Source organism: Hippichthys cyanospilos, chromosome 18 (genome assembly GCF_059441005.1).
Source record: "Hippichthys cyanospilos isolate Australia breed blue-spotted pipefish chromosome 18, RoL_Hcya_1.0, whole genome shotgun sequence".
In the NCBI taxonomy this organism is placed as follows: domain Eukaryota; kingdom Metazoa; phylum Chordata; class Actinopteri; order Syngnathiformes; family Syngnathidae; genus Hippichthys; species Hippichthys cyanospilos.
In genome coordinates this window covers 5,071,256-5,082,856 of record NC_142386.1, presented here as the reverse complement: position 1 = coordinate 5,082,856, position 11,601 = coordinate 5,071,256, and positions in this window count along the sequence as shown.

Sequence of the window (11,601 nt, the reverse complement as noted above, 5' to 3'; positions counted from 1 at the left end):
GGGAACCCACGCAGGCTCAGGGAGAACATACAAACTCGCCGCAGAAAGGCCAGAGCCAACTGGATTCGAACTCGGGTCCCTTAACTGTGAGCCGGACGTGCTAACCCCCCTACCACCGAGCGACCCTCACTGAAAACGTAGGGCTGAAATACCATCAGACGTCAGCTCAATTCAAAGTAAAGACCATAACAGCATGGCAATGAAAAGGGGAAAAACTGTCCAAACTGTAAATATGAGACCATACCAAATGCAAAGCAAATGTCAACACAGCAGGACCACAATATTCTCCATTGCTCTATTACTGTTTTTTTTTGTTTTATTGCCTACTTTATTATTTGCTCGATCATGCAACGTAGTCTGCTTGGGAAAGTGAACTGAATAAGAATTCCGTTTGGTATTACTACGCATATGATAAAACTCTCGAATCTTGAATATTCATTTGTTTTTATTTTCTATGGGAAAATAAATCGGATATGAGAAACACTTGGAAGTCGCCCGGCAGCGCAGCCCGCATTGTATTCAACGCTGGGGGTTCACTTACAAGAACTATTGCCAACATCTGCTTTCAAATCAATACTAGACAAAGGCAAGTTCTTTTCTGAAAGCTTTTTGTGTCAACAACAAAAAAAGGGGGGACCACACACACACACACAAACACAAACACACCTGAGCCAAGGAGAGAGCAGAATGGAGGACAGGTTATTAGCCTTTAAAACACTGAAAGTGCTGAAGCATGCTATCGATTTATATCTTTCATCTGTTCGATGGGGCGAACGCATGCATAATGACAATTACCCAGGGCTCTGATCTAATCTGAAGGCGATTCATTTTTGTCGATCCGTTCATTTATATTCATTAGTTCTTTGAACTTAAACGCAGCTTTCCTTTCACGGCGCTGAGGTCGGATGCCGTTTTGCTTTTTAACTTGGGCGCCGCACCGTCGCTTTGTTTATATCTTTCTGTCCATCTCGTAAAAACCGGCGCCATATCTGGGAAGGGTCACCCTGTCTGGCGGAACATCTAAACTTTAGGTGGAAGAAAACAGCTGCCTCATCCCTTTTCGCAAACATTCACTGCCACTTTGGTTTCGTCGTTGAAAAAAAATGCAGTAAATCGTGGCATTTATTGTGATTTCATCAGAGTTGCCAGGGAAGGCGGCTGTTTGAACGCCAGAGGAAGCAAACACGTCGGTGAGCGAGAACGCTTCCCGAGGAGAGACAAAAAAAGCAAAACAAGAACCTTTGAGGTTTCACCGACGCCTGACCCGGCAAACCGAGCCAAGATTTAACTGCGATTTTTAGACATGCTGGCATTAAACACTTGTGCTGTCTATATTTATGATGTTTGTACAAACTTTTTCAAACTGCTAAGGTATTGTAACCTTGTCAGGAAAGTGGCTTTATGAGGAAATATCGTTGTAAAAATTTATGTAGACCGATACAGCGGAACGCCGCTTGACTGATTTCATTCTTCCCATAGGTAATATTGCAAAGTGAGTTAAGTTGTCAAACTGTTGCCATTATAAAAGAAAAAGCGGTTTGCAAACCCCCCCTCACAAAAAAGTGCAACTGACTTTGTACAAGTGTGATTAAGATGGTTACAGAAAATTGTTAAATCTGAGGGTAGGTTATGAGAAAATCAGAACAACGGGTATTCAGAATATACCCTTTTCATCAAAGGACCTTCTCTTAGCTCAGTCATCCTTGACTCTTTTCTCTCTTCTCAAACATTTCTGCTTGTCAAGCTAAAGAAGACATTTACTTACTCATCGTATCCGACTGTCCAATTGCGGATCAAAACATTTACTTTCCAATCCCTTTCCAAGAATCTCTAAAAGCATCTTCACACTTTCTGTGGCCTCTTTTTCCAGAAGGATTTGCGAACCTGACCATCTGACCCTTCAGGTAAAAAGTCTTGTCCAAAGCACTGACATGTTGAAAAATGCTTTCTCAAGCACTTGACCAGCGAATTAAAAGCCTCAGATCCTCTGGAAAAAGCTTTAACCTGAAAAGTCAAACTTAGTTGCGCTATACCTGTGAGAAAAATATTACAGTGAAACATAGCAACTCTATTTACAAAACAAAGCAAGCCAATCACTGTAACAGCCATATTAGGAAAATTCAGGGCACGGTACACTTCAATCATTTAAGTTGATTTTAAGGATCATTGTTTCTTAGAATGGCTTGTTTGTTACTTGACATTCTAGGTAACATAAAATATTTTCAAAGATGTTTGATACGTTGGTGTTCCGGCACATCAAACCCACTTAACTCTAGGATTATATACATTTTATTGCTTGATAATCCCCTAATACATAGGGACACTTGAAATACCAATATCTCTGGTAAAGGAGGAGAAACCTTTGAAGGAGTTACAATTCAAATGAGGGATTCAATGTGCATGAATGTCTTCATCTGCTAGAGAAACCCATATGAGATGAAAACCAATCATTGATAAAAGCCTGACAGCCAGAAAAGCAAAAAAATATATATATATGAGGGTGCAGACTTTGAGCAACGCATCACAAGAAATAAAAAGGCACACACATGAAACCGTTGGAATCAAGTGCCAAGATTCCCATCTATTTAACCACACATCTTCGATGCCTATTCCGTCGTGTCTACAAAGTCGTCTCTCAACATTTCCAGCTCATATAGGAAGTGAGAAATCTCTTCAGGGGCTTGTTAGCTTATTTCTGACAATCTGGCAGTTTCAGGTATAGGAGTTGTCAAATTGCTCTTTCTGCCACAAAACTGCCAAAATTCGACAGTATCAGAAGAAGAGGGGAGGGGAAACAGGCCAAAAAAATAATGAAGGCATCTATGCGAGCTCAGCCATGTTCAAATCATCCATAGTGAATGACTTGTCAGCATTTAAATTATGCAGACTTTGTTCCTGTGAGTTGACAGAGCCAGTGTGGGGGTGGGATTCATTTGTGCTTTCCACATTCATTTGTGACTAAATTAGGCCTGACATTGTTAAACAGAAATCAGCGTTAACCTAACAACCATGACTTTGTCACTCCCTGATCCAGAGGGTGAGAGTTTGCACAGGTCCAAGTACCCAAGTCATACTTTGTATTCATTTTCTGATAAGGATGTGGGTTTTTTTCCTCCCTGGCCTGTGTGCGCTGGTGTGGAGATTGGACAAAGTCCAAATTGCTCTAAGTGGACATCAGAATCTTTTTTTCTTTACAGTCAGAACTTCCAGGTGTTGTTGAGGTAGAAAAAATTGCCAAGATCTTATCTATTCCTTTTGAAGATAATGGGTGCCTAATGGTCTCCAGTTCCAAGACCTTGGTCAACATCTAAGTTCTACCTCGGATGAAGATTTTCAAGTCTCTTTCACGAGTGAGGGAAAGAGATGCTAAGATGGATCACAGTAAAGAAAAAGTTGAGTCTCTAAGTCTACGTACTGGCTTGTGTTTCGGCAGAACAAACTTATGCGACAGCTGTTTCCTCTGCAGTGTTTGGATTTTTAGATAAAGAGTGAAGACCTTGGTCATGCAGGAGCGACTTTGGGTCAAACACGTACTGTGCTTCAGATAACTGCCAGTCACCTCACTGTTGAGATGCTCCAGGTATGTCCACCCAGGAGAAGAGTTCTACCAGAGGCCGGAGACACTTTCTCTCAGATGGTCTCGGAATGGCACAGTAGAACTGTGGGAGGTGGGGGTGATCGAACCTGTACTCAGAAGAGCAGATAATCTCTCAGACTGAGATGCGATGTTCCTGGCGCAACAGTCCCATTGATGCAAGCTTGCAATTCGCCCTCTAGTGAAAGAAATGATTGAAAGTCAAACCGTAGGCATTAAAGAAGAATGTCGATTCCCTCAAAAGGAGGTATGAAGGAAGGAGTGATGTCTCCAGTGAAGTATTAAGGGAGCGAGATAGATCAGAAAGGCCCAAAGACAGAACCTTCAAAATCTCAGTGAAGTGGAGCAGAGCGTTAGACCAAGAAGTCAACCTCTGCTCTACGAACTGATTATGCACTTAGTCCTCCCCGAACTCAATTGGCTCCGACAAATACGGCAGGTTACTGACTCAAGATGCTTCATCACCTGGGATTTGCCGCTTCTTAACGATGCAGAAGTGCGTCGTATTTCCTCCCTAGCATTACCATCGCCTGCTCTGTATTCTATGTGGGGGGGGTCCCCCGCGGTCCTCAACCCATCCTATTGGCTCCACAAAAGGGCCAGAAAACAACTTGGTTCAATGTGAAAATAAGATTGATTTCACAACAAAATGGTCCAGACTGCAAGATGTCTCATGACAACTCTTGAATGCCGATTTGCGATCTTGACAAAACATTCCATCGACGCACTTAAAAAGGTATTTCATTGGGATTGAAAACAGTGGGGGGTTTTCAGCCTTGTCCAACTTCTTGCCGTGAAAGTGTATTTTCTTAACACTCTTGCACAACCGATCCCTCCGTCATGGTGTAAACTACATTAGATGGGGAATATGAGGCGGGGGAAAAGATAGCTTTTCAGCCATGACAGCTTTTTGATATAAGCCATGGTGCTCATTCATATCAACAAACAAAAGTGTTTTATATTCAGAAAGTCACACGCAATTGCACAAACGCTCAGGGGCTGCTGCAAACAAACATATGAGTCTGCATACATTATTTCGAGAGGATTACGGTGACATACGGTAATTCAGCAGTACTGCTTGTGTTATGTTATGCATCCAGCAAAAGCTTTAAATAATGCAATGATTACGGGCCCAAGCACATTAAATTTACTGAAGGCCCTTACGTTTAGGATGCTTGAGAAGCGCGATCACAATTATAGCAATGGTGCAAGTAAGTGGGTCAAACAAATAACTCAAGGGGGTGAGATTGTGTGCATTTATTTGGAGTCGACTCGAGCTTGGTTACGATTTGTCAGGGACCGTAACGTTTATATACCAGTGACAGAAAATGGGCTAATCACCAATATTACAGCATCTCCACAATGTCAGTCAATTTTCCAATATACATGCAAGAGTATTTGGAAACACATTGGAGCCTACTTGCAAATACGTTGGAGTGTACGTGCAAATACGGTCGAGCGTACTTGCAAATATAATGAGAAATCCCAGCATATTTGCAAAGACTTGCAATGATATTCGAGCATACCAGCAAATGCGTTCAAGCGTACTTGTAATTGGAAATACACTAGATCGTACTTGCAAATACTTTAGACTGTATTTGCAAAGATGATGGAGACATTCCAGCATATGTGCCAAGACATTTGAGCATACTTGTAAAGATATTTGAGAATACTGACAGGTTTTTCCTCCAAAAATGTTTACACACACACACACATACATATATATATACACATATACATATATACATATACATGTCATAGACGCATTAAGGCCCCAACAGATCTGATGGAAAAACACGATTTTCCCAAGAGGGAAAATATTTCAAACTTGTCGAGATGGAGGTCATGATGGATGATGGGCAGTTTGCAGACTGCAGACAGCTGCTTTAATCTTGCCATCAAAACAGGAGGGTAAGAAAAAAAAAAACTATAAAAATCAAGCCTCCCCTCCAGGAGAATGCCGGTGTTTGAAATGAAGCATCTAGTAAAATAGTCCCATCACGTAAGGCATCCTTATCAGAACTCCGTTTGCTATCATGGGCACAGGTGGAGGTAAGGCAAGAAGTAGGGTGGCTAGACATGACTGCTCCCAACTTGGTGAGAGAAAAAAAGACATTAGCTCCTGTTTTGTGTCACCACTTTAGATAGAAGATGATGGAAAAACAGCCAGAGTGGCGCCGAGATGCAAGTTAAGGAGAGAGTTTGATCATGCAAGACACCGAGGGGATGCTGATATGCTGATTAGAAGTAATGATCGAGAAAAGTGGGAGCGCCAAAGACTAAAGGGCAAGAATAATTTAAATGAGGGGCTCCCTGGGGGAGGTGCCGGCGTACACTGCGGGTGCTCCGTGTGCACGGACTTTGGATGACAATGACGCTATAAACTCGGTTGGCGCTAGGTCTTTCTTATATTTATAATGAGATATGCCTCAGAGAGAATTACAGTGCAATCTAAAAACTGGTTTGAAATAACCCAAAATGAGTCAGAAAGAGAGTATATCATATATATATATATATATATATATATATATATATATATATATGTGACAGGATGGCATCGAAGCAGGACTTTCGTCTCAGTGAAACTCCTCACCTCACTCGAACATGGTTCCTCAACACCATTTTTGCTCAATCACAATTCTTCAATTCCACCATATTTCCTGCTCATCAAAATGGCACCAAAGAACTGGTTTTACTCGACCAATAAAGCTTTAACAGAACAATTTTGGATGACCTTCAAGGTAGCGCTGTACTTTTGTCCATTTTTCATTATTTGTGTCATTTTCATTCTGTTATTGTCAGATAACTTTTTATCACTGTGGACAGTTAATCACATTTCTGTCCCAGTGCCTCTGCATGCTTGCCTAAGTGATTAAAATTTCACCACAATCATTCACCGCTGCCCTGTTGAGACCTTTTGGAATTAGATCAGAAACAAGGTCACACGTTCATGTTGGAATGGATTGGGAATAAAAAATGTGCACCTGGAGCTCATCATTTTGACAAAAAGGCTAACAATCCACATTTATAGCTGGGATTTCAGATGAAGGTTAAATTCTTAAAAAAAAGAAAATAGTGGTAGAGTCCACTAGTCTCCCTCCCACTACATCTTTGGAAACTTTTTGTTGAAGGCTCACACTTGATTAAATGTTGAAAATGTTGTGAAAGAGAACAAGAGTAGTAGCAGCAGTAGGGGTGAATGGTGCCTGAGAGAACTTCAATCTACTTTCACCCCTCAAGACAGATGGTTTAAATTCAAAAGGAATTCTGGGGTGGGAAAGTTCCAGTGGCCCGTTTCGCACCGTGACTGCTGATAAAATACGATTGTTGAAGTTAATTAACTTCAAACTGTCCCACTGGTGCTGCACAGTGGCCCGCAGTCAAAGAATAAAGGCTCAACGGTTCGAACAAGTATTATTCTCAGAGTTAACATCTGAATGAACAAGAGAGAAAATTGAAACGGGGCACAATATGACCTGCATAATCAATTATTGATTGTTAACATTTTGGTTGATGATTGAAGATAAGACTTTACGCTATTGATTCCGTTTCAAGTACTGTACTTTGATGTATAAATAAGACTAGCACACAAAACGTCTGCATTCTCCATTCTCCTAATATATGATGCAACGATGACTTCACACGCTTGGAACGTTGACTGAAGAAGTACTTGAAAAAGTACCTGGGAGTACAGTGTTTTGTCATTGGAAATGTGATTGACGGTGAACCACTGAAGAAGCCAAGACACAACGTGCCCCATACAGCGGGCGTTGCACAAGTCTGGGAAAAAAAATCCTTGCACACACGCCAACAAAAAAACACATCATACCTTGAGCAACAGATAATAGTTAATATTTTGACTACATTCTAAACCAATCTGGAAGCAATTGAGGCAATTTAGTGCAATACTTGGTTGCAGCCCAATGAGGCGCTGTTGATACAGGCTTAACAAGAGTCCGGTCTAAATAGCTGGCATCAAATAATTTCAATAGGTTATTCATTATGATGGATTTTCGCTCTATGTCAGAGAACTTAGATAACAGTGACGGCTGTAATTGATCCCTGATCAACAGTGCGGAAAATCACCTCAAGTTTTCCTGCAAGTAGTAATCTGGCAGACAAACAAAAGTATCTCAAGCATCCTCGGCGTGAACTAATTCAAAATCAATTTGCACTGAACAATAACTTGTAAGTTTGTTGGGACCGTGTGGCTAGCAGAGCACAAAGAAGAGGAGGATTAAACCAATCAGATTGACCTTTTCCATGAGCTCCGACACTCATATTGGGCGAGCTATTGTGTAAAAAGCTGTTGGGTTCGAGCTTTGACGTAAATGGACGCGTCGAGATGGATGTAGCGAGAATGTCAAGTAATTGCAAGCGCACGGTGGCTCCATATAGGACTGTAAATTGGCACCTCGGTGTTGGGCCGTATCAGCCTGTCTTACCTGTCCAAATGAGGCCAATAACAGCCTATCATATACAGCAGCCGCGAGAGTACCGACCATCAATCAGTGCTGGATGACAGCCGGGTAATTTCAACTGGGGCACGCCTGAGGCTTACGTTGTATGTGTGTGTGTGTGGCTACGTTATTGCGGTGTCAGTGGAAGTGTGGCTTTTAGTTCCCGTTTGCAAAATAAAAAAGTACTGTATTCAATAAGTTGATTATGCATTAGCATCTAAGGAAAGCCACAAATGCAAATATTGTATACACATACATGAAAACATGAGTGTTTAAAGTATTAGAATTACGACACACATCAACACATCCCAAGGAGCCATCGGTACCACGAACCGACCACAGTCACTGGACAGACACACAGGGAACAGAGACCAGTAAAATGATCATTTTCGGATAGTAGGGGGACAACAGAATGAAAGATCACTGGTGGTGTGCCACAGGGGTCCATTTTAGGCCCTTTGGTGTTTCATTGGTATGTGCCTCGTGATGACTCTAACGTGAGGTAGCATGTCGTCATTCACACTGCTTAATCATGTTTAATTTCAAGGTTTAGAAAAGACAAGAAATAACACACTATTCAGAAACAAAACCAAATATTAGACAAATTAAACAAAGCAGGGCCTAAAATTGACCCCTGTGGCACACCATATTGTTTGGTGATTACATCACCAAATTAATTATTAGCCCTTTCTACAATGTCTTGTTCCATGCATGTGTACAGTAAGTCTCGTTTGCGTGGTGAGAAAGGGGAAAAAAAGAAAATCATAATGCATCAAGTATTGCTCCGGGAACCAGGCAAAATGCGGGCCGTGTTTTGGGGACCACTGATTTAAATTATGTATCAAGTCTGGTCAGCTTGAAACACACAGAACAATATTGACAAACTTCACACTGCAGGGAAAAAATAGGAAAAGGCCTTTGGTCAAACACATCAGAAGGCTACTTTGTATGTGCGTATCACACACCGAGGCCTGTGATCAAGTGTCACCCGGTTGACGACTCGGAATGAGAAAGGTTCGCGCTGCATGTGTGAGTCTACTCCGCTCTCACTCCTGCTTTGTGTGTGTGCGTGCGCATGTGTGTAAATATACTACAGCTGCTCAGGCCCACTGGCAGGTAATGAGAAGTTTATGTGTTTTCATTACTCTGTGCCTGACAACAGAATCACTCTGAGGGCCGCTGGCAGCTGGGGGACACTGGAGGAATGCAGTCAAATCAGATTAAGGAGCTGAAATATAGTGTGCGCGCTGCCACAGGTGACTGAGCAAACGCAAAAAAGCTCAGCTGCCCATTTCACACACACACACACACACACACACACGCACACATAGTGTGTATGCTGCACTGTTTATGGTTTTAACTTTTTATGCCATTTGAATTCCAGTTATGATTGAAATCATTGTTGGACCTGATTTAGTTAATTCTATGATTTCAGATTGCCCCTGAAGACAAAAACTGATTATGGCTGGCTGGCTGACTGAATAGTTAGGTAATGTTTTTGTTCATTCTATAATTTCAGATTGCCCCTGAAGGCAACAATTGATGATGGATGGATTACTGGTTGGATAAAACAGTGGTTCTCTTTAGTGAGAACAAAGCATTTCTGGATGAAAAAGAAAACAGATTGCTGTGTCAATCATGTCTGATTTATTCAACTTCAGAATTACATATGTAGTGCTGTCTCTAGACCTATTATATTTGTCTCATAGAAGATAGATTGTGTAATATCTGTTTTATTTCTGGCTCATATGTTATAAAAAAAAGTGTTACTAATGACTGTGCATGCGTAAAAGTCTAACACATTTTAGCAATATGTGTCCTTTATGCTCCCATTAATTTGCTCTTAATTTAAAAAGAAAACCAATCTGTTGCTTTCACTGCACTACAAACATACCTGCACCTTCCCTGTTCAAATCTCACAAATCCCCTTGAAGTGATTTCACGTACCCGCAGGGGTACATGCGACGCATTTGAGGACCCCTGATCTAAAATAATGAAACCTCATGGACCTGGACCATATCTCGCTTCACCTAGGTCACGCTATGAGCAGCTTGATCCCTGCAATCAATCCACCCGCAAGTTCTGGAAAAATATGGTTCTACGAAAAGCTGTCCCAATACTTGAGCCTATGAATATGGAGCAATTCTGAGTAAATTAATAAATACATTTTTGGGGGGGCCTTCAAAACAAGCTGAAACAAATGTGACCTTAATCACATCACTTTAGTACAAAATAGTTTTTTTAAAAAAAAAAGAGCAAACTGAGTTTTAAAGGGTGTTAGCTGATGATATTTGGCGATTATTCTTGTTGAGCCTCTTAGCATTCAGGTCATCCGCAGTGTGTCACAAGCGTGCACGTGCCCTCCATTCCCGCTTCGGAAAGATTTTGAAAAATGGAAGTTAGAACCGCGGCGTTTGAGGACGAGAGCAGGAAAAAGAAAAATAAACGGAGGAGGAGAGGGATGAGATACGTAAACAGAAGCTTGTCGGCTACAGCGCCTTCTCCGGGGACCGTCGTCTATTTTTGTAGGCTGACAAGCGCGTTCCCTCTCGCGGGGATGTGCATGAGAGAGCAGTTTGAGAGAGGGGGAGTAGGGGAAGAGGGGTTATCGGGGGTCCCGGCGAAAACCAATCGAATCAGGGCCATTTCTCCTCTTGAAAATTCTCTCTCGCACACGCTCCCAATTCATCTCCCCGTGGAGGCCATGCCTGCGACTTTGAAAGCGCAGCAATGGCCTCACATGCTGATTCACGTGACAGCTGGGCTTTGCATGTGTGAATATGCAGATATGGTGTGTTTGCGCATTGGCACGTGCCTGTTGGGACTTGGAGAACATGTTGCGAAAAGAAAAACACGGTGCATAATGTTTGCGTGCGTATGTTTGCGAAATGTTGACACATGTTGTATAGGGTGAAGCAAGGCTAAACTTCTTGACGTCGGCAGACATGACAGACACAGCGAGTGATGTGTTCTAATTCCAGTTGGTGCTACTTTAAAATATACATTATTAGCATTGATGCTCATGATGTTAGGAGATTTCTTTTTTTCTTCAATGCCCACATGGTATTGGTTCGATAATTAGTGAATGTACGCCAAATGAAAGCATAGACTTTAGATTTGAATTTCATTTTCATAGGTTTGGTGGTTGGATTTCTTTAAACCTCTCATAGAAGTCTACAATCTAAAAAGAACAAAAAAAACGTTTTGGCCTAATGCAGTTATTTAAGTTGGAAAAACTATAAATATATAAATCATATATGAATCACAGCTCCAAAAAAATAATAAATCAGTCCAACATTCCTTCAGGCTAGTTTAAAAGAGTGAAACATCAAAAAAAAAGACAATAGTTGACATATGACTCATACTTGCCACACGAACCTCACAATATTCAATAAAAAAAAGACTAAGGACTCACAAAGCCGTGTCGTCCATCTTAATCGAGTATTAATTTTATAAATCCAATTTGACATTCCGCGTTGGAGAGCTCTCCTGGGAAGTTCACTGGCTTGATGAGTGACTGACGCAGCTGGACATGGCGCGCTGCTG